Source organism: Pelodiscus sinensis, chromosome 18 (genome assembly GCF_052426305.1).
Source record: "Pelodiscus sinensis isolate ZL-2025 chromosome 18, ASM5242630v1, whole genome shotgun sequence".
NCBI lineage: Eukaryota > Metazoa > Chordata > Testudines > Trionychidae > Pelodiscus > Pelodiscus sinensis.
The window spans coordinates 26,253,133-26,272,566 of NC_143069.1; the positions used below are offsets into that span (position 1 = coordinate 26,253,133).

The following is a 19,434-nucleotide window of genomic DNA, read 5'->3' on the forward strand; positions in this document are numbered from 1 at the left end:
GATTAGGGGAGGGGCGGGCTGGCATTATGGGCCGCCCAGCTAGCCAGCAGGCAGGTTGCTTGCTGGCCCTTGTTCTTGCCCAGGTCTCTGCGCAGCTGGAAGGGGGCAGGATAGAAGGGGGCAGGGGCTGGAGTTCAGGGATTCCCTTCACACCCTCTGCTGGTGTCTGGCTCCTTCCCAGAGCCAGTTGCAGCCCTGGCCCCTCTGGCCCCCTCCTCCCTTTACTGTGACCGTTCCTTTTGCTGCAGGTGCCCAGGACGGAGCCGCCGCCGCCAGCCCAGGTACCCGCACCCAGCACTAGGGCTGTTCTCAGCCCCCGAGCTCCCTGAGGGTCTGTCCTGGCCTGGGGAGGGCTAATCCCTGCCGATGACCCAGGATGGGGGAGGAAACAGGTGCAAAGTCCCTGCACAACACGGCCACTGCCAGAGCCAGGGACAGAACCCAGGTATCCTGGCAGCCACCCCCCCACTCTAACCACTAGGTCTCACTCCCCTCCCAGAGCTGGGGATGAAACCTGGTTCCCAGCCCTCCTGCGCTAACTGCTAGGCCCCATGGCCCTCTCTGCAGTGGGAGGCTAACCCCCCATCCCATTGCGTGTGCTGGTGTTGCCCTCTAGTGGTGAGCCCAGCTGGCTCAGGCCAAGCCTCTGAGGGTATGTCTACACTACCCTCCTAGTTCGATTTGAATTTCCCGGGCTTCATTTGCATAAGCGGGGAGCCGCCATTTTTAAAACCCCGCTCGTTCGAACCCTGTGCAGCGCGGCTACACGGGGCACGAACTAGGTACTTCGAACTAGGCTTCCTAGTTCAAACTACCGTTACTCCTCATCCCTCTGCAGCCACGGTGCAATGCCCGGAGCCCAGGGATAATGGGGACAGACAGAAGGGCGGGGGCTCAGGGTGCATATCGGAGCCCTCTGGGCGCTGGCCAGCCCCTGCCTAGATGGAGGTCGTCTGGCAGCGGGTGCCAGCACAGCCGCAGCGTGGTGGGGGCAGGAGGGGCCTGCGCGGTTCCTAGTGACGTTCTCCCTCTTTCTTCCAGTTGTGTCGTCCTGGCGAAGACCCAGGTAGGTGGGCCCCGGGGAGGAGTCCCCCTGGCACGGTGCCCCTGGGCTTCCCTTGCAGCAGGGATCAGGGCGGGGGGATTTTGGGGGCACAACCGAACTGCGCGGGAGGGTTCCGATGTCCCTGACAGCTGGGTCCCCTCTGCAGCCTGCTCCCCCGTCCCACGGCCCTCTGATCCCCTGGCCGAGCTTGGGTGCGGGCTGGGCCATGCTGCGGGGGTGCAGTGGGTGGCAGGGCCGGGGGGTCGGGGGTGGCATGCGCTGAGCCGGCTGTGTTTGTCCTGCACAGGCAGCCGGGCACGGGAGGCCCTGGCCATGACGCTGCGGCTGGTGTTGGCGATCGTCACGGGGGCCCTGGCAGTGGCGGGCACACCGAGGGGCAGCTGCACTGTGAGGGCCTGCCAGGCTCCCCCATGCCGGTGGGGGGCGGGGGGGCAACACGAGCTGGGTCCTTTTCATCTGGCAGCTCTCACTGTCCCCGCCTGATGGAGACGGGGCCCCCTCCCTCACTGTGACCGTCCACCCCCACCCCGTCTGGGGGTCCCTGCAGTGCACCTCCATAGGCTGACGGGGGCACCGTATCCATGTGCAGCGCTGGGCCTGCCGCTGCAAGGGCCAGGGAGCGCTGGTGGGGGAAGGACCCCCCAGTGGAGCTATAGGTGGGGGAGTCTGGGGGCTCCCCGGACTGGGGCTCCCCAGGGATGGAGAGGTTAGGGGTGTCTGGCTGGAGGGGGAAGAGGGTGGGAAACTGTGGGACCTGCCCATGTGATTCAATCTAACCCCCCATCTCTCTCTCAGATGCTGACATTGGCCAGTTCTGCACCTCCAAGGTAGGTGCTGCACCCTGGCCCTGGCTGCAGTGGGGGGTTCAGGCCTGGATGACCAGGGGAAGGGGGAGCAGTGAGGCAGGGGCCCTGGGTTTCCCCTACTAAAGCCAGAACTGACCCTGTCCCGGCACCCAGGGTGAGGCTGAGCACCGGGTGGACCCTGCTGCCATGGGGCTAAGCACCCGGGGGCCTTGCCTCCATGGGGCTGAGCACCTAGGGGACATGCTGCCGTGGGGCTGAGCACCTGGGGGACCCTGCTGCCGTGGGGCTGAGCACCTGGGGGACCCTGCTGCCGTGGGGCTGAGTATGTGGGGCAGCCCACCTGCAGGGACTCTGCGATGGGAGTTGCTAACCCCGGTTGGGGGGCTGGGGGGGGGGGGGGCGCAGCAGCTCCCAGGCAGAGGGATGGGCCTGGCCATGGGCAGTGCAGCCGGAACTGACCCCTCCTGCCTCTCTTCCAGACACTGCCCCCCGTGCACTATGACATGGTGACCTACGAGCACTGAGGTGATCCTGTGCTGCTGCCTCCTGCCCCAGGAGCCTGGTGAGGGGGGCTCAGTGCTGGGGGTGAGGGGGGGGCACCCACCCAGCAGGGGCCAGCAGGGGGCGCTGGGGGGATAATGGGGGGAGGGGCTTGCACAGTTGCACACACCCAGGATGGCTGTGGGGCACATCGGGGGCTCTGGGGATAATGGGGCAGGTGCTGGGGCAGTGGGATCGGAGGTGGCAGGACGGGGCTGGGTGCCCCTAGCGGGGATAAGGGGGGAGTAGGGCTGGGGGTTGCACTGTGCATAGCTGAGCCCCCTCCCATTTTCTCTCCCCAGGACGTGGAGGGGACGTCCCTCGCCCGGCTGGCTGAGGGGCACCAGGACTCCTGGGCGCAGGGAGGGCGCTGGCTGGGTGCTGGGGCTGCGCTGGAGCCTGGGAGCGGGCTAGAGCCACCAGAGCCTCTCTGCCCCCCGCCCCCGATCTCCAGTGAGGCTTGTTCCCGGCATGACCCCCATGCCTGCAGCTGGGCCCTGGACACTGCTCGGCCCACACGGGAGAGGAGGAGGCACCTGCTCTGCCCTTGGATCTGTGGGCACAGGCAGGCTGTGAACCAGTGGTGCCAGCAACCTCCCCCAAGCGCGCCCTGGTACCAGCCCCTCAGCAGCCTGCGAGCCGGGGCCCTGCCCAGCCCCACAACGATGGCCAGGGCCGCTGGGGTTAATGCAACGAGACGCGCCCAGCTGCAATGGCCGAACCCCCCGGGCTCCGGCAGCCGTGTCCCTGCGTCCCTCTGTCCGTCTGTCGGGCGCTGGGGCTGGGCTCGCCCTGCAGGTGGCAGCTGGTTTCTCTCCATAACTCTGCAATCGAGAAAGATGGCAGAGCTAAGCCCGGGGTGCAGCCGGGGGATCCCAGGCTCAGTTCCAGCAGCCTTGGTCACAGCAGCCAGGAGGTGGCATGAGGAGCATGGGCTCAGCTCCAGCGAGACAGGTGGGCCCCACAGGTGGTCAGATGCAGAGACTGCTCCGAGCCGGCATCCCACCAGCAGGCAGAGAGAAGCTGGCGGGCGAGGCTGGGAGACAGAGAGGAGCCCTCAGCTGAGCAGCAGGCAGGCTGAGAGTACGTGGTGGGTGGCCGGGGAGAGGAGCCAGTGGGCTGACAGGGCTTCAGGGCACAGTGCAAGCAGAGCAGGACGGAGGCCCTTCTGGGCATGGGCTCAGCTCCACGGTGCCATTGTAAACCTGGCTCTGCCCCCCCACTCTCCTTGCTCCCACGAGGGAATACATGTGTGAACCCTCCACCCCCCACTCCAGGACAGGCCTAGCCTCATATCTCCTTGATGCCGGGAGAGTCACCACTGGGGGCTCCTCTTCGGCCAGTTCGACATTACCTAGCCCAGCTGCAAACCCTCGTGCTGGCCACCCGGAGCCCTGTGAGTGTGTGTGAGCTGGGCACGGCATGGCCAGGGAGCCTCACGCCTGGTGCAGGGCGAGTTGCCAGAGCGTTGCCTGCTCCGGGCTTTGGCACAGGCTCGGGGGGTGAGAGCCAACACGTCTGCACAGCCCCACGCCCTGGCAGCGACACGCCTCAGCTCGGGGGCAACGCTCATCTTAGGCCTTGTCCACAGTGGGGAGCTCTCGGTTCTCGTCACCTAGCTCAGCTGCTCCCTGGGCTGGGGCAAGACAATATCAGCTTGAGGTCTTGGTAGCTGAACCCAGCGTCCCCCCCCCCCCCCCCCCGCCAGCTCTCGGTTCCAGCGGCGGCTCCCTTGGAACAGACCAGTGGATGATGAAGCGCGTTTACCAACGAAAGCTGCTCCGCAGCCAGCAATCACACAGGCGCCAAACGCCTCCATGGTCCACTGAGATCCCCAAGGGTGGGCATAGGCCCACAGCCCCCAGAGAGCATCAGGGGCTAGCAGGGACTGGGCCACTGGGCCCTCGCTCCGCAAGGAAGCCGTGTTCTCTGGGATTTGCCGAGATAGTGACATGGAAACAGGTCTTGGGTATAAGCTCAGGTGTGATTGTGCTCTAGGTACATGGGGTGCCCCCCAGGGTGAGGCCGATGCAGTGATGCCCCTGCCCTGGGTAGACAAGGGCTGTGTCGACCCTACACGTGCAGGACTGTGCCGCTGGAGTGTTGTAATACAGACCCTGCAGCAATGGAAGGGGCTTTGCTGTCACCGTAGTTAATCCCCCCTCCAAGCGATGCTATCCAGGTCAATGGGAGAATGTTTCTGTTCACCTTCTGCTGGCTACACCAGGACATAGGTCGGCCTCACCACGTCCCCAGCGCTCTGGATTTTTCACACACACCGATGCAATATAGCTGGGTTGACCAAAGTTTTAGGTGGGCATAGACCCACAGCCTTCAGCTGGAGTCAGGGTGTCCTCACGGCCATCAGCCTGGCTTTAACGGCATCGGCTGGTCCTCGCCCCCTCAGCCAAACCCGGGCACCTGATCCTCGTCCCCTCAGCCAAACCTGGGTGCCTGTCCCGAGTCCACCAGCCCTCCGTGGGTCGTTTCTACTGAGTCCCTGCAAACCTGCTTCAGGAACTGCCCCTCCTGCCCCATGTGTCCCAGAGCCAGCTGTTCCAAGAGGAGTTTGTTTGCTCAGCATGTTCCCAGAACACGGATTTCACAATCCAGTGATATAAATAAGGCCACAGCGCTGGGCACGAGGGTCACTTCCCCTCTGTGGTCTCCATTGCACACGCCCATTGGGGCAGTGCCAGGGGGTGCAGAGGGAGGGGTCTCAGCAATGAGAGGCCTGTCACACACCCTGCCCCCTTGGGTGCCTGCCCCATCTCCCCCACCTCCCAGCCTGTGACCGTCACACCGAGCTCAGCCTGCCTCTCTCGCTAGGGCCATCGCCTGCACTAGTGCCTGGCTACGCTGCCCCGCAACCTCTGCTGTGGGGCATGGGGTTTCCTGGGCACTGCCTGCTCCCAGCTGGACGCCCCCGTGGCAGGAGTTCAGCTGCCTGCTCTGGAGCTGGGTACACAAGGATCCCCATCCTGCTGGCCTGGCTGTGGGGTGAGTGGCCTTTTCCCTTTGCTCTGGCTTTGAGTAGCCCCGTGGGCAACCTGCTCTCCTCCATCCCCACCCATCAGGCACAGCATAGCTGTGTCCTGGGAGCCGGGACTCCTGGGTGCATTGCTGCTGGGGCCAGGAGAGTGGGGGCGATGGTTTGGGGAGGGTCTTACCAGGGTTTATCTAGCTGCATGTACGATTTTACAGCACAATAAGTTTAGCTTTTGTTTAACGTCTGTCAGTGACTCCTGGAGGTGTTTCCCAGCCACCCTGGGCTGGTTTCTTTGGGAACACGGGGCATCGGGCCGGGAGGACACATCATACAATCCCTGTCACACGCTTACCAAGCGCCATCTTCACGCGCGCGAGGCTGTTCTCCCCTCCCCCGTTAGGAGGCTGGTCCCGACCCCCCTTCTCATTTCCAGCCTAACGTGATTCCTGGCTAGTTTATCCCCAGTAGCTCTTGTGCCAACACTGTCCTTTGGCTTCACTGGTTCCTCTCCCTCCCCGGGGTTCCCTGATGGGGTCCTACAGAGCAGTCAGCTCCCCGCTCAGCCTGCGCTGTGCCAGCCAAACCCGCCCTGCTGTGCTTGGTGCTGTGCACCACACGGCCAGGGAGAGCTTTTGCCCTGCTGTGCTCACAACCAGCCATGACACGTGCTGTCCCCAGACACAGCCCTTCTCCGGCTCTGGCCATCACTGGGGGACAAGGACACGTTACCATCCCAAATCGCAGCTCCCTCTCAGCCCCCACTGGCATTTCCAGAGGGCTGGCCAGCCGCTCTGTGGGCCCACACAGACCCGCCGGCCCCGTCGCTGGGGCTGAAAGCAGAGCTCGTCGCTGAGAACGTTTGCAGATGACACAACCGGGGAGTGTAAATACGGAACGGGACAGGTCACGGATTCAGCGCAAGCTGGGCACTTTGTAAACTGGTGCAAGCAAACAATCTGTGTTTTAACAGAGATACGAGCAACTGTGCACAGCTAGGAACCAAGCCCACGGGGCTGACGAGCGGCCCGCAGCCCCCTTGGCCTAGGAGTCTCTGGCTCTGAACCTTTCCCTCGGCCCCTGTGCGGGGTGCGCGGGCTGGGCAGGGTCTGCGGAGCCCAGAGACTCTCGCAAGGCTGCAGAAAAGAGGCAGCACAGTGAGAGTGGGGCCCGCGGATGTAGCCAGGAATAGTGGGGGGATGGGCCAGGCTTGGTGAGGGGCGTGGGTCATGGGGTGCTGAGGAGAGCGGGTGAGGGTTGGTGTGGGGGCATATGTCAGTGAATGGGGGCGAGGCAGTGGGGCAGGAGGGCCCGGGCCAGTCAGGAGGTGGGGTGAGGGGAGGGGTTCAGTGAGGAGGGTGGGGAAAGGGTTCGTGGGGGGTGAGCCAGGATCAGTGAGGCGTGTGTAGCGAGGGTTAGTGAGAGGTGTGAGGTAAAGGTCAGCGACGCGGAGGGGGAGCCAGGGTCAGTGGGGGTGGGCCGAGGGTTGGTGAGGGGCCAGGGTCCCACTGTGATATAGCAACAGGCCCAGCTGGACAGGGCCCTGCAGAGGGAGCGAACCCAACAGCAGAGACGGGGTTGCCAGGGGCTGGAGGATCAGGGCCGTGCTGTGTGGGAGCAGGAGACAGGCAGAGACCCCGCAAGGGGGAGCAAGTGGGCAGCAGGGCGGGCTGAGCTGTCCCAGAAACATCCCCCCACACGCTGCCTTGAGACCCGCCGTGCAGGGAGCTGTGACTGCCCCGGCCTTGGGGGCGTCCAGCAGCCCCTGAGCCAGGCAGATGACTGCAACTGGCTCTGCAGAGGTTTGCCTGGTCCTGTCCTGGGGAAGGGCCTGTGTTAGCCGTGTACGGCCTGGACAAAGGCAGCCCCACCTCACAGCAGGCCGGAGCTCAGAGGAGGAAGGGTTTTTCTTTTCTCGATTTCTTTCCTTTTCCATTGACTCTTGGCTACAGGGGCTGAGCACCCACTGACTGGTGAGTACTCGGCTGGGGCAGTCCCCAGGCATTCATCAGCGTGGGCAGTCACCAGCATTCACCTTCCAAACCAGGCTCTGTTGGGGGGGAGATGTGAGGCTAGTGCAAAAAGAGAAAAGAGGCGGGAGGCTGCTGAGATAATTGGTATGGAGAGAGCAGGTGAGTGAGGGGAAGGGACACAGGAGATAAGTGAGTGTTACTGAGATCAGCTCTCCACTGTGCCCCCTCCCAAGAGAGGTGGGAAAGCATCAAGGGAAACCATAACCCAGTGGATGAAATATCACCTCAGCACACCCCCTTCTGGGGTGAGCAACCACAGCACCGAATTTCAGCATCCCAGAGAAGAGAGTGTGACTGCTGAAGGTGTGTTGGTTTGTATAGAACCGCAGAGACGCAGGACTGGAAGGGACCTTGGGAGAGCATCTCGTCCAGTTCTCTGCACACATGGCAGGACTAGGTATTATCGAAACCTTTCCTGACAAGCGTTTCTCTAACCCACTCTAAAAAGTCTTCAGTGAGGGAGATTCCTCAACCACGCTAGCTCCCTAGGCAATTTATTCCTGTGTTGAATTGAATTTCATCCTGTTTACTTCAGACCGTTACTCCCGTCAGCCCAGATCATTTTGACTTTTAATCTTGTCCTCCAAAGCACAAAGCACTGCAACATGTACATTCAGAGTCAATCATTCAGTATGTTTCCCATGCAGGTATCAGCTAGAGTGTGACGATTGCTTTAGCATGTTTTCAAATCTTTCAGCTGCTTAGTGCACCCTTAAACTTGCTAACAAATTCTCACCCCTTGCCAGGTTGTTCCAGGCAGAGAGAAATCTGTTGTGTTTGTGTTGGCGTTTTGTGTGTGCTCTTCTTTACATGTCAGATGTGGATAAAAGCACAACCCCAGATAGCCCCGCCCATGTTACTGATTGGAAAGCTGTCCAGTAGCCAGGCAGGAGCGCTGCAGCTCACAGACGCCGACATGTGGACAGCAGCTGGGGAGGGGGTGCTGTGTGGTGAGGGGACAAGGCGATCTGGAAGCCCCTTTGCCATAGTCTACAGGGTTCAGGTTCGGCCTTCGGGATGCAGGAGCAGCTGTGAGGTCCCTCAAGAGGGAGGATAGCTGGTAACAGGGCAGTAGCCCAATCCCAGAGTGTTCTCGGGGCCCCGTAGGCAAGGCCCTGCTGGTGTAGCCTCCCTAGGTAAATTGGGGCAAGAAATCTCCTGGAGTTACTAGTGTCCCTCCGCTTCCCCAGCCTGCTTCTCTGTGTAGCGGATAGTGAGGGGTGGGCTGCTTCCTGTCCCCCCAAGATAACTTAGGGTGGGGTAGGGTCCCATTTTGCAATACCCCGCCCCTAGTGCCATTACAGTATGTCAGTGTAGCCCAGGGGTGTCCAGCCTAAACCTGAGAAGGAGCCAGAATGTACCAGCGCCCATTGCCAAAGAGCTACAGTTCTATGTCACCAGCCCTGATCAGCTCCCCAAACAGCTCTCACCACATCCCGCCCACTGGCAGCCCCACCGGTCAGCGCCTCCTTCTCCTTTTCCTCCTGCCCACTGGGATCCGCTCTCGCTCAGTGGGAGACACTGGAGGGGAGAAGCGTGGGTGTGACAGGCTCAGTCGGAAGTGGCAGGATCCTGGGGGAAAGGGCCTAGGGCAGAGCTGGGGTTGAACAGCGAGCACCCTCCGGCTCAGTGGAAAGTTGGCACCTGTAGCTCCAGCCCTGGATTTGGTACCTATGCAAGGAGCCTCATATTAACTTCTGAAAAGCCGCATGTGGCTCTGGAGGTTTAACTTTTTTATCTTATTTGGCATCTTTGTGTCTGGTCCCTTTCCTTTGGAGAGCAATTCTTTTCCAAAGTTGGACTGGTTGATTTAGTTGGGTCGGTCCTGCTCTGGGCAGGGGGTTAGACTCGATGACTCCTGAGGTCTTGTCCAGCCCTAGGATTCTAGGATTCTGAATTGTCTTCCCATCAGGAGCTGTGCTGGACTGTTTTCAGCAGCTGCTATGGGTGTGGCTCTGTAACTGAGAAGAGCAAGGAATGGATCTTCCTGCTATCGGGTTTTCTTGGCTCCCTATACAGCTCCTTCAGCCTCTCCATTTGCTTGGGGTAATGTGGGGAGCTTGGGATAACAGTTTGTTCGGAATGACAAATGCTGCTGCAGTGAACTGTGGTCCATTGTCTGTCACTGGTTGCTCTGGAATACCAAGTGAGCAAAAATGCACTTCAGTGTCTTGATAACACCGCAATGTGCCTTTCAATTACATTGTCTCTATACACCCGGAAAAATAATCCATGGTGACCAGGTAATGAAGGACTCTGAATTTCCCTAAATCTGCAGCTAGTCTCTTCAAGGTCTCTCTGGTGGGAACGTTTGTGCGCTATATAGTTCAGTATTGTCTCTTATGTTGAGTTGTACTGGATCCCCTTTCAAAAGCCCAGGGTCCTAAGAACATAAGAATGGCCATACTAGAGCAGAGCAATGCTCCTTCTAGCCCTGTACCCATTCTGTTTTCCATTGGAGTCAATGCCAGGTGCTTCAGAGGGAATGAACAGATCAGGCAATCATCAAGTGATCCATCCCCTGTTATCCACTCCCAGCTTCTGGCAAAAAGAGTCTAGGGACACTTCAGAGCATGGTGTTACATCCCTTCCCATCCTAGCTCATAGACCCGTCCTCTATGAATTTCTCTAGTTCTTTTTTGAACCCTGTTATAGTTTTGGTCTTTACAATATCACCTAGTAAGGAGTTCCATAGGCTAAGACTAGAGCTTTGCATTGAGAGTGAATGTGATCAAAGAACCACAGACAACCAGCGACCTTCTGAGCTGCAGTGTGGCAGCCAAGATGGGCCTGGTGAGAAAGGCAGAAGAACTTGCTGGAAGATTTTTTGATATAACACTTATTTCTGTGGTGAACTCGCACAGGCAGGTCAGATAAGTCCAGGGCTAGTTACAGCTGTTTTAGGTGACTTCTACTCTGGGAGGGACTGGAGGGCTACATCTAGGCTGCAGCACTTTTCCGGGATACCGGCGTATCCCGGAAATCAATGCCATGTCCAAGGAGCGTCTGCTTTTTCAGAAAAAAATTCCAAAAAGCAGACGTGCTCTTTTGCCATCCCTGTAAACCTCGTTTTACGCGGAAGAGGGATGTGTCAAAAGAGGACTTTTTTTCCAAAATATGGCACCATGTAGACATGCCAAATTTTGGAAAAGCCTCTTTTCACAGTAAAGCGGAAAAAGATACACAATTTGCGTACTGCAAATGGTGTTTCTTTTTCCGATTTATCTTTGCAGTGTAGACCTAGCAAAGTGTAGATTTTAAGTCCCATCTGAAATGCCAGAGACATCAGCTCTGGAGTCAATTTTATAGAGAATTGTCTTGCCATTAGCATTCAGTTTCATTCTCCAGACATGCTCTCTGTGATCACAGGTGACGGATCCCACAAACAATGGCTCTTGGTTGTTTGCGATGAGTCAGATCCCTACCTGCTCTGGTGCTGTACACAGCTGCAAAATGCCCATAATTCATGTAAATATTATACCATGTGCCTCTGGCTGGACAGGCTGAATTTTTCCCTTCTGCATATAGGCTGGGATTTGTCCCTCTTAATCTGAGTGGTCTCTCTCCTGGTCTCAGGGGGGGTCTTACCCCAATACGTTCTAACACACAAGTGTCTGTTTATGGCTTCTGTCATGGTCATGAGGGATGACCAGCAGCCTGGGAACTAAGGAGTTAACTATGTCCCTATACCTAGCCAGGTAGCATTCAGCCAATAGAAATGCAGGTAGGGATTTCAAACTGAGACAAAGGGATTTTGGGGGTTTCCCTCCTTTGTCTCTGGGCCGGTTTGCTCTAGAATACTGAGGGAGACAGAAGACATGTCTCTCTCCAAGAAAAAGACTCTTCAGAATGTGTCAGAAGGGTAAAGTTTAGATAAATCTGGGTATGTCTACGCTACAGCACTATTTCGAATTCACTTATTTCGAATTAGTTAATTCGAATTATGCTCATTCGAAATAACACATCTAGACAAAAAAACTAATTCGAAATAGAATTTTTCTAAATAGCACGTCCACACTGAGTGGACCCTGAATTGAAGGTAAGGCTGGCCGGAACCAGTGCCAGCAGGGCATCAGGGTCGGACTTAGTGTATGGGGCTGTTGCCTCAGGCTAGCCGAGGTCTGTGATTAAAGGGACCTGACTCCCATCCTGGACAGACAGTTCTCAGGTTTCTCCGCTTGCTGGTCCACCTCGCTAAGTGCTCTGCTTGCCCTCACTCGGGACACCACGGCACACTGCAACATGGAACCAGACCTGCCCCCGGGGACTCTGCTGCGTCTCGTGGACACGTTGCTGGCAGCCTGGCTGCACTGTCTGCAGGCTGCCATCCGGGAGGACCATCGAGGGGATGTCAGGATCCAGGGGGCCCTGCGGAAGCGCTTCCACCCTGAGGAGCGCTAACAGTCTCCCCGGTCTGCCCCACCGGGGGCTTGTGCCCCACTCCTCCCTCTCATCCTTCCACTTACCCTTCCCTAGCCCCCCCTTCCTGATGTCAAATAAAAGACACGTATTTTCAAAAATAACAACTCCCTTTATTTAACACAACTGGGGAGGGGAAATGAAACTCTGGGGAGACGGAGGCGGGAGAGGGCAGGAAGAGGGTGGGAGAGGGGAGGGGGAAAACTGGGAGGAGGGAGCTGGAAGGGGGAAGAAGGGGAAGGAGAAGCTCAGGGCTCAGGGGTGGAGGTCTCGCCGGGCCAACCGCCTCCCAGCATGGCGGGGGAGGAGGCCTCGGCGTCCCCGGGGAGATGGGGAGGAGGGTGCAGAGGTTGAGGTGGGGGGGTGGACATTGAGGATGAGGGTGTGGAGGTTGAGGAGGAAGAGGTGGGAGGGGGGCAGGAGTGGGAGGAGGAACCGTAGCGGGGGGGGCAGCAGGTGCAGGACCGGTGCGGAGCAGCATGCTCTGCAGCAGGGCCTGCAGGTTAGCGTTTATGGCTCGGTCCTCAGCCAGCTGCTCCCGGCGGAGCTGCAGGTCTTCCCGCGTCCAGGCCTCAATGGTGTGGTGCAGGGCTCTCAGGACCCCCAGGTGCTGGTCCCAGTACTCCTGCCAGGTGTGGGAGCGCCCTGCACAAGCAGCTGGTGCAGCTGTAGAGAAAGAAGAGAAGTGGTCAGTTCTCCCTGGGGACGCAGTGGACGATGCCCAGCCCGCCCCTGCGACGGGAGGGCACCCGTGCCCTGCACTGTCAGAACCGATGTGCTTGCACAGAGGCCATGGTCAGGATGTCTGGCTCTCCCCGGGATTGGGAGCTGCCCCAAGACTGCACCCATGCCCCTGTGCCGTGTATAGTGTGGCCGGGGCGGGGGGGGGGAGATGTCCCCTGACTCTGTGAAGGGAGAGCATCCTGCAGGGTCCCGCCCCGGGGTCGGGAACGTGTCAGGTCTCTTCACACACGCATGTGCCTATTGGGCCACGGCCCCTGGGTGGCAGGGCATGTGCTCGCATGTGCACAGGTGGCTGCGTGATCTGTGGGAGGCATGGCCCACGCGCGCGGTCCCTGGTCTCCCTCCCGCCTCCCCCCCCGGGCAGGGGACAGTGCTGGCACTTACCTGGTATGGCCTCCCTGGACGACCCTGCCGACTCCAGTGCCGGGACAGCTGGTGGTGGCCCCTCTGCTGTGCCCAGGTCGGGGCCCTCTGGCCCCAGGTCGCTGTCTCCCAGGCTGGCACAGACCGCCCCGCCCCCCAGGAGTCGGTCGAGGGCGGGGAAGTAGGGGCAGGTGGCAGCCCCTGCGGCGCCGCCCCTGGTGGCCCTGGCGTACGCCTGCCGCAGCTGTTTGACCTTCACGTGCACCTGCTCCGGGGTGCGCCTGTGGCCTTTCCTGGCCATGGCGGCCGCTATGCGCCTGTAGACGGCCGCGTTCCTCCGCCTAGAGCGGAGACCATGGAGGTTGGGGGGCTGCCCCCAAACCTCAATGAGGTCCATGACCTCCACACTAGTCCAGGAGGGTGCGCGCTGTCTAAGGCCCCTGGCTGGCTCCTGGGCAGGGCAGAGCTGGCTGCTCCAGGCTGCCATTGTGTGGCCACTGGCTGAGGGTCTGCAGCTGCTGGCAGGCCTGGCTCTCGCACGTGCCCAGTGGCAAGTCTACCCCTGTAAGGGCCCCAGGGCTGGGGAGGGGAGAGGAGTTTTCCTGGTTTGGCCCTTTAAGGCGCTCCAGGGCAGTGGTGGATTCTCCGCGTGTCGATGGGTCTAGTGCAGGCCCAGAGGCCTCGCTGGGATGCGCTAGGGCAAAATCCAGGGCCGGGACCGGACAGGAACCCGTGAGAGGCAGCGGGGCGGGTGGGAGGCTCTAACTCTTGCTCCTGGGCCAGGAAGTCCAGTGCTGGGTGACACCAAGGCCACGTCTGCACGGCAGGCATTTTGCACAAGAACAAGTGTTCCTGAGCAGCAGCTTGTGGCGCGTCTACACTCTATGTGTGTTCTTGCGCAAGTAAATTTGCAGTAAAGCATCAGAGAACAGGGCTTCTTGCACAAGAGTTATTCCTCTCCCCACGATGACTAAGCCCCCTTTGTGCAAGAGCTGTTGTGCAAGAAGGCAGCGTGGACGGGCACCAGGGGCTTCTTCAGCAAGACACTTTTCTGGCTAAAATAGCCAGCAGAGCTTTCTTGTGCAAGAGAGCATTCACACTGCCATGGACGCTCTTGTGCAAAAGCCCATGGCAGGGTGGAGGCACTCTTGCACGAGACCTTTTGCGCAAGAACTCCGGCGTGAAACAGTTCTCGTGCAAGAAGCCTGCAGTGTAGGGCAGGGAGCAGCCTATGGGGCTACTGGAGCCGCTGGCTGCAGGGTGCCCAGTGAGGGAGGGGGAGGGACCCCTAGGAATGGCTCCAACTTCCCAATGGCCAGAGGCAGGACATTTGCCTGGCAGGGTGAGGTGGGGGAGCAGTGACCTCACAGGGGCTTTGGGCAGCCCTCAGCACATAAGGCTGTTGGGATTTTGTGGTTCCCAGAGAGTCAGGAGCTGGGCAGAATCAAGGGTCTTCAATTCAATTCAATACTTTATTCAATGTGCACAAAGGGAGAGCCCCTGGCACTAAAATCAGCCAGAGCCCCTCGAGCCGAGAGCCCCTCCCCTTGCTGTTCTATAGCACATGGTTACAGGTTACATAACACAAACTTCTAAACCAATCCGATTCAACCTTTCCGTATATGGCTTTGTTTGTCACATGCTTGTGCTTCTCCACTCCACATGTTGAGTTCACCCCCCTCCCCTTGGCCTTTTCCAGGCTGTTGCTAGGGTGGAGCCACAGCATGCGTCTTTCTGCACAGCTCCTTTCCAAAGCACGTTCTGTTTAAAATGAACACATGCAAACCCTTCAAGGCAAAGGGCAGGTGGGGAGGTGCTGACCTCACAGAGGGACCCACGTCTCAGGCTGATAAAAGCGGGGGGCGGGCCCAGGGGACTTTGGAGACCCCCGGTTGCTTTAGCTCTGGTGCGTCTCCTCCTCACGGTTCCTTCGCGTTCTGTGAGTTCCACATCCCGACACCTTTGTGACGAAGGTAAGAGCCCCCAGGGGTTGGATCCCGCCCGGGGCCGGCTGGGTTCCAGGCAGGCCCAGCCCTCGGTCAAGGGCCAGAAGGTGATTCCTCACCTGGGCTGCGTCCTTAGCGCCACTGGGGCTTTCTCCTGGTTGGTTTCCCTTTTCCTCCATCCCCCCACATTTCTGCTCTGTTCTTGCCTCTCCTGTGACCTCCCCCTGCTGCCCCCCCCCAGCTTGTGACCCAACAGACTAGCTGAAGGACGGGGGGTGGTTTGCAGGAGCCGTGGGGTGGGGGATGCAGCCCCCATTGTGGGGACTGGGGAGGTGGGGCTGGAACAAGTCTATGCCGGTGTCTTTGGGGAGAACGCTCCACCCCCCACACCTTAGACTATCCCCTGATTGGCCGAGCAGGGGCTGTTGATGGGCAGGAGACTCAGGTCCTTGCAGTGCCTGTGCAAGACCGAGCCAATAAGCAAGGGGCCATTTGGGGGCTGGGGGCAGTCGCTCTGGGGAGCTGGAACCCCTGGATTTCGCTCTTCAGGCTGCGCCCCAAGCTCCCCTTTGCTCCCCTCATTTCCAGCATGGCCAAACGTTTTCGGCTGTGGTTCAGGAAAGCCTTGAAGATGGCCCCAGGGCCGGTGGGGAGCAGCTCCTCCGTCCCCGCGGGCGGGGAAGCTGAATCCCACCAGCTCGGGGCGACTCGCCCACCGGCCAGGCCCCCCCGGACCTGGCTCCAGAGGCGGCTGGGCAGGCGGGACCCAGCCCAGCGGGGGAGCCGGGTAGGGTGGCTCCTGGACCTCCTCTGTGGAGAGAAACACCTGCCCCAGGAGCCCAGCCCCCATTACCACCAGGGGGCATCGCCCTGCCCGGCCCCCGGGGACCTGCCAGTCTCCGGGAGCCCCCAGCCCGTCGCTCCCCGCACCAGCCCCTGCAGCTGTGGGTCCAGCTCAGTCAGCAGCAGCGCCTGGGCCTCCAGCTGCAGCCGGGCCACCTCCCGCAGCCGCTCAGACCCAGGTGAGGGGCCGTGAACACGCTGGGCCCAGGGGCTCACCCAGTACCCCGGGGGGGCAGCCCCAGTGTCTGCCCCGCACCCTGGGCAATGGATGGGGGCGGGGGCTGCTTGGCTCTCTTGTTCCTGGTGGGGGCTCTGCTGAGGGCGTTGGCAGATGTGAGGGTGGAAGGGGGATGGGTCCCTGCGAGGGGCGTGTGGGGCCCAACCTGCCCTGGGTCCCTGACATGGGGGCGCGTGACCCCTGCTGGCCGCTGGAGTCACCCTGGTCCCTTCCCTCCCGCACAGAGCCCCCCTGTGCCTCGGCGGAGCTCTGCCAGGAGCGGGTGGACTCCCGGGTGGAGGAAGGGGCCATCTATGACATCGAAGAGCAGCTCCACACCCGGGACACGGTAGGAACCTTCTCCACACGGGGGGGACCCGAGATTGTCCGGCCCCTTCCCAGCACGTCCCCCCCTCCGGGAGGGGCTTGTCCCTGGGGATCCCCCTGGGGCCCCTTCTCCTGCATGACCTGGGCCCCCCAAGCTGGGGGCTCTTGTCATGCACCAGCTGGGCCCCCACAAGCCTGAGGCAGCAGTTGGGGGGGGAGTGTGGGTGCTTGGACAACCGGCAGCTCCCACCTCCACTCCTGGGAGGCCTGAGCCCTGCAGCTGTCCGTGGGGGGCAGGCAGGCCCCAGGCTCACAGACTCTCTCTGGGGTGCAGAGCCCAGCCGCCCTGCAGCGGTTCCTCTTGGCCATCCCCCTCGCCTGCCTCGCCGCCCTCCAAAGGGGCGAGGACACCCTGGCGCCGCGCTGCTGCAAGGACACCATGGTGGCCAGGCTCGTGGTGAGGGAGTCGCGGCGGCTGGGAGGAGGGGAGGGGATACGTTGGGTGGACGGGGGTCTGCCTGGGCCATGGCGGCGGGTGGGGGTGCTGGAAACGGGATGGGTGGAACCAGGAGGGCTGGAGGTGGACATGGGGAGGGTGGGTGGGGATGCTGGAGGAGGGAGGGACACAGAAATGGGGCAGGTGTGGGGTGCCGGACAGGAAGGGGGATTCGGGACAGGGAGGGGTCTCCCGGGCCATGGGGGGCTGGAAGGGAGCCGAGCGGGCTGCTGGGGATGCGCCTGGGGAGCAGGGATGAGGAGGTTCAGAGGCTGGTCACCAGGGCAGTGAGGGGCAGAAGACGGCCTGGGGACAAGGATTGAGCTGGTCCCGGTTTGGGAGGGGGGTGCTGGGAGGGGCCCTGTGCCGGGCAGGGGGGCTACAGGGCAGCGGGAGGCAGTGGGGTTGGATCCTGCTGGGTGGGGGCGCTGGCCGTGTGAGCGTCTCTTGGGGGCCCAGCCTCACACGCCCCTTTGTCTCCTTGGGTCTCACAGGAGATCATGGAGGACTCGCCCCCCCCGCTGGTCTTGGCCGACTGCCTCAACGCCGCCTGCAGCCTCAGGTACCGACCCCCCCCCCCCCGCCGACTCCCCCAGAGCAGATCCCCTGGCCAGGGAGTGGGAAAGTCTCTGTCTCCTGCTGCTGAATTAACAGTCTCTGCCCCTCTCTCCTGCCAGCACCTTGCAGCCTCCCCTGCGGGCCCAGCTCCTGAGCCCCCTGCTGACGGCGGCCGTGGGACAGACAGTGTCTGGGGACTGGCAGCAGGAGCCCATCCACACGCAGGTACGTCCCTCCGGGCCCTGCTCCCGGGCTGGGCTGGAGCTCCGGAGAGGGGGGGGGGGCAGAGGGCGGGAAGAAGCTGCAGGTTTGGATCCTTCCCTCCAGGGTTCCCGTTGCTCTCCCGGGGGGCCCGTCCCTTCCATGCCCAGCCTGGGCTCCTCCCTGCTCTGCGAGGCGGCTCAGACCCTGCTCTAGGCTGCACCCCGGAGCCAGCGGGTGGCCTGGATTCCCCAACCCCCCTCTGACCCAGGGCTCCCCCTTGTCTTACAGCAGTTCATCCGGGCCCTTCCCTACGACCTCCAGGCCCTACTGGCGAGCCTCCTCGCCGAGTCCCCAGACAGCGTCCGGCTGCAGCTCATAATGGAGGTGAGCCCCGTGGGGGGGACGGGGCCATTGTCCCTGCTTCCTCGGGGGGGGGCCGAGAGAGGAGCAGTGTCAGTGGCTGGGGGGGGCACAGTCCGAGAGGAGCCCCAGGCTCTGCCCAGAACCGGCACCTCCCTACGGGTCCTGACCTGCCTCTTTCCCCCCCAGCACCTGAGCCCGTGGCTGGAGTCCCGCCTGCCCCAGGAGCGAGCCAGGGCCCTTGGCAGCACCACGGCCCTGCTGGGAGTCGCCACCACCCTCCCGGGGTTTGACGTAAGTGACCTCGGAGCCGGGGGGTCTGGGGCTGCAGGGCGCGGGGCTGGGAGCGTCCCCGGGAGGCAGAGGCAGGGCCGGGAATGGGCCGGGAATGGGCCGCGTTCTCCTTTCCCCGGGGAGGGGCGACCCTGGGCCCTTCAGGGGGGCTCTTGAGGGACTGGGCCTGGGGACTGGGGAGTGGCCGTCAGTGGATCCCCTTGTTCCACCCCCGGAGTGACCCTTCAGTCGGGGCCATTGCTCAGGGTTGTCTCCTCCCAAGGCCGGCCCCGCCCCGCCCAGGGAGGTGTCTCTGTCCGTCCCCCGAGCTCAGACCCGCCTCGGCGGCCGTTTGCATGGGACGTGCAGCTCCAGGATGCTGAGGGACCCCCCCTCTTCTCTCCCCTCAGAACTCCGCCGACTGGCCGAGGATGGGTCACCACGTGGCCCAGCTGGGCCTTTTTATTTCGGACCCATCCGAAGACGTCAGCCGGCTGGCCCGGGAGGGGGTGCACAGCCTGTATCAACTCCTCCTGCACCACAGGGGTAAGGAACCCAGCCGGGACCTGGGCCCCAGGGACACCCTGAGGGTGCCGGCGGCGGGGGGAGGGGACCCAGCCCTTTTCCCCCAGACTGGCCCAAGGGGGGATGCGTCCCTCTGTGTTCCCCTTCTGCCCCCTGTGCCCCTCCATTTGCCCAGGGATGCCTGCAGGGACCCGTGGGAGGGGAAGGGCTCAGACCTGCCAGCAGAATCACCCTGTTGTGTCTCTTGCAGGCCTCAACATCCACCAGGCAGAGGACCTGTGGTGCAGACACTACTACAAAGAAAGATGGGTCCTGGCTCACAGCAACAGCGTGAGGGTGGGAGAGGTAAGGACACGCTGCCAGGGCAGGGCAGGGCTCGGGGGTGGGGCTGGCTGGGGCCCTCGTGGGGGTAGGAGGGTCTTGGGGGCAGGAGGAAGCTGTGACCTGGGGCAGGGGTTGGGGTGCCGGGTGAGGAGAGCATCTGGGTGCAGGGTCTGGAAGGGAGTTTGGGGGAGGAGGAAGCTGTTTTAGCCCCAGGAGTTGGGGCCGGGCTCTGGGCCGTCAGCTGAAACCTCCTGTGCTCTTGATTCCAGGTCTTTGGGCAGCTCTTTACACCAGAGCAGGAGAATTGCTTTTTGGACAAGGCTCTGCTCGCTGCCCGCTCCCCCCTGCGGCGCCCCAGCCAGGCCGGGCTGGTCCTGGCCCACGCCCTGCATGGGCAGGCCCAT

At 61.6% G+C, this 19,434-nt stretch overlaps 1 long non-coding RNA gene across 1 annotated transcript; it reads left to right on the plus strand.

Annotated features, from left to right (window-relative positions):
- Positions 1-18,095: 18,095 nt before the first annotated feature.
- Positions 18,096-19,053, plus strand: LOC149523318 (uncharacterized). The gene is made up of 3 exons (XR_016347128.1): positions 18,096-18,202; positions 18,592-18,727; positions 18,957-19,053. It is a non-coding gene; the product is annotated as an uncharacterized LOC149523318 (long non-coding RNA).
- Positions 19,054-19,434: the final 381 nt, after the last annotated feature.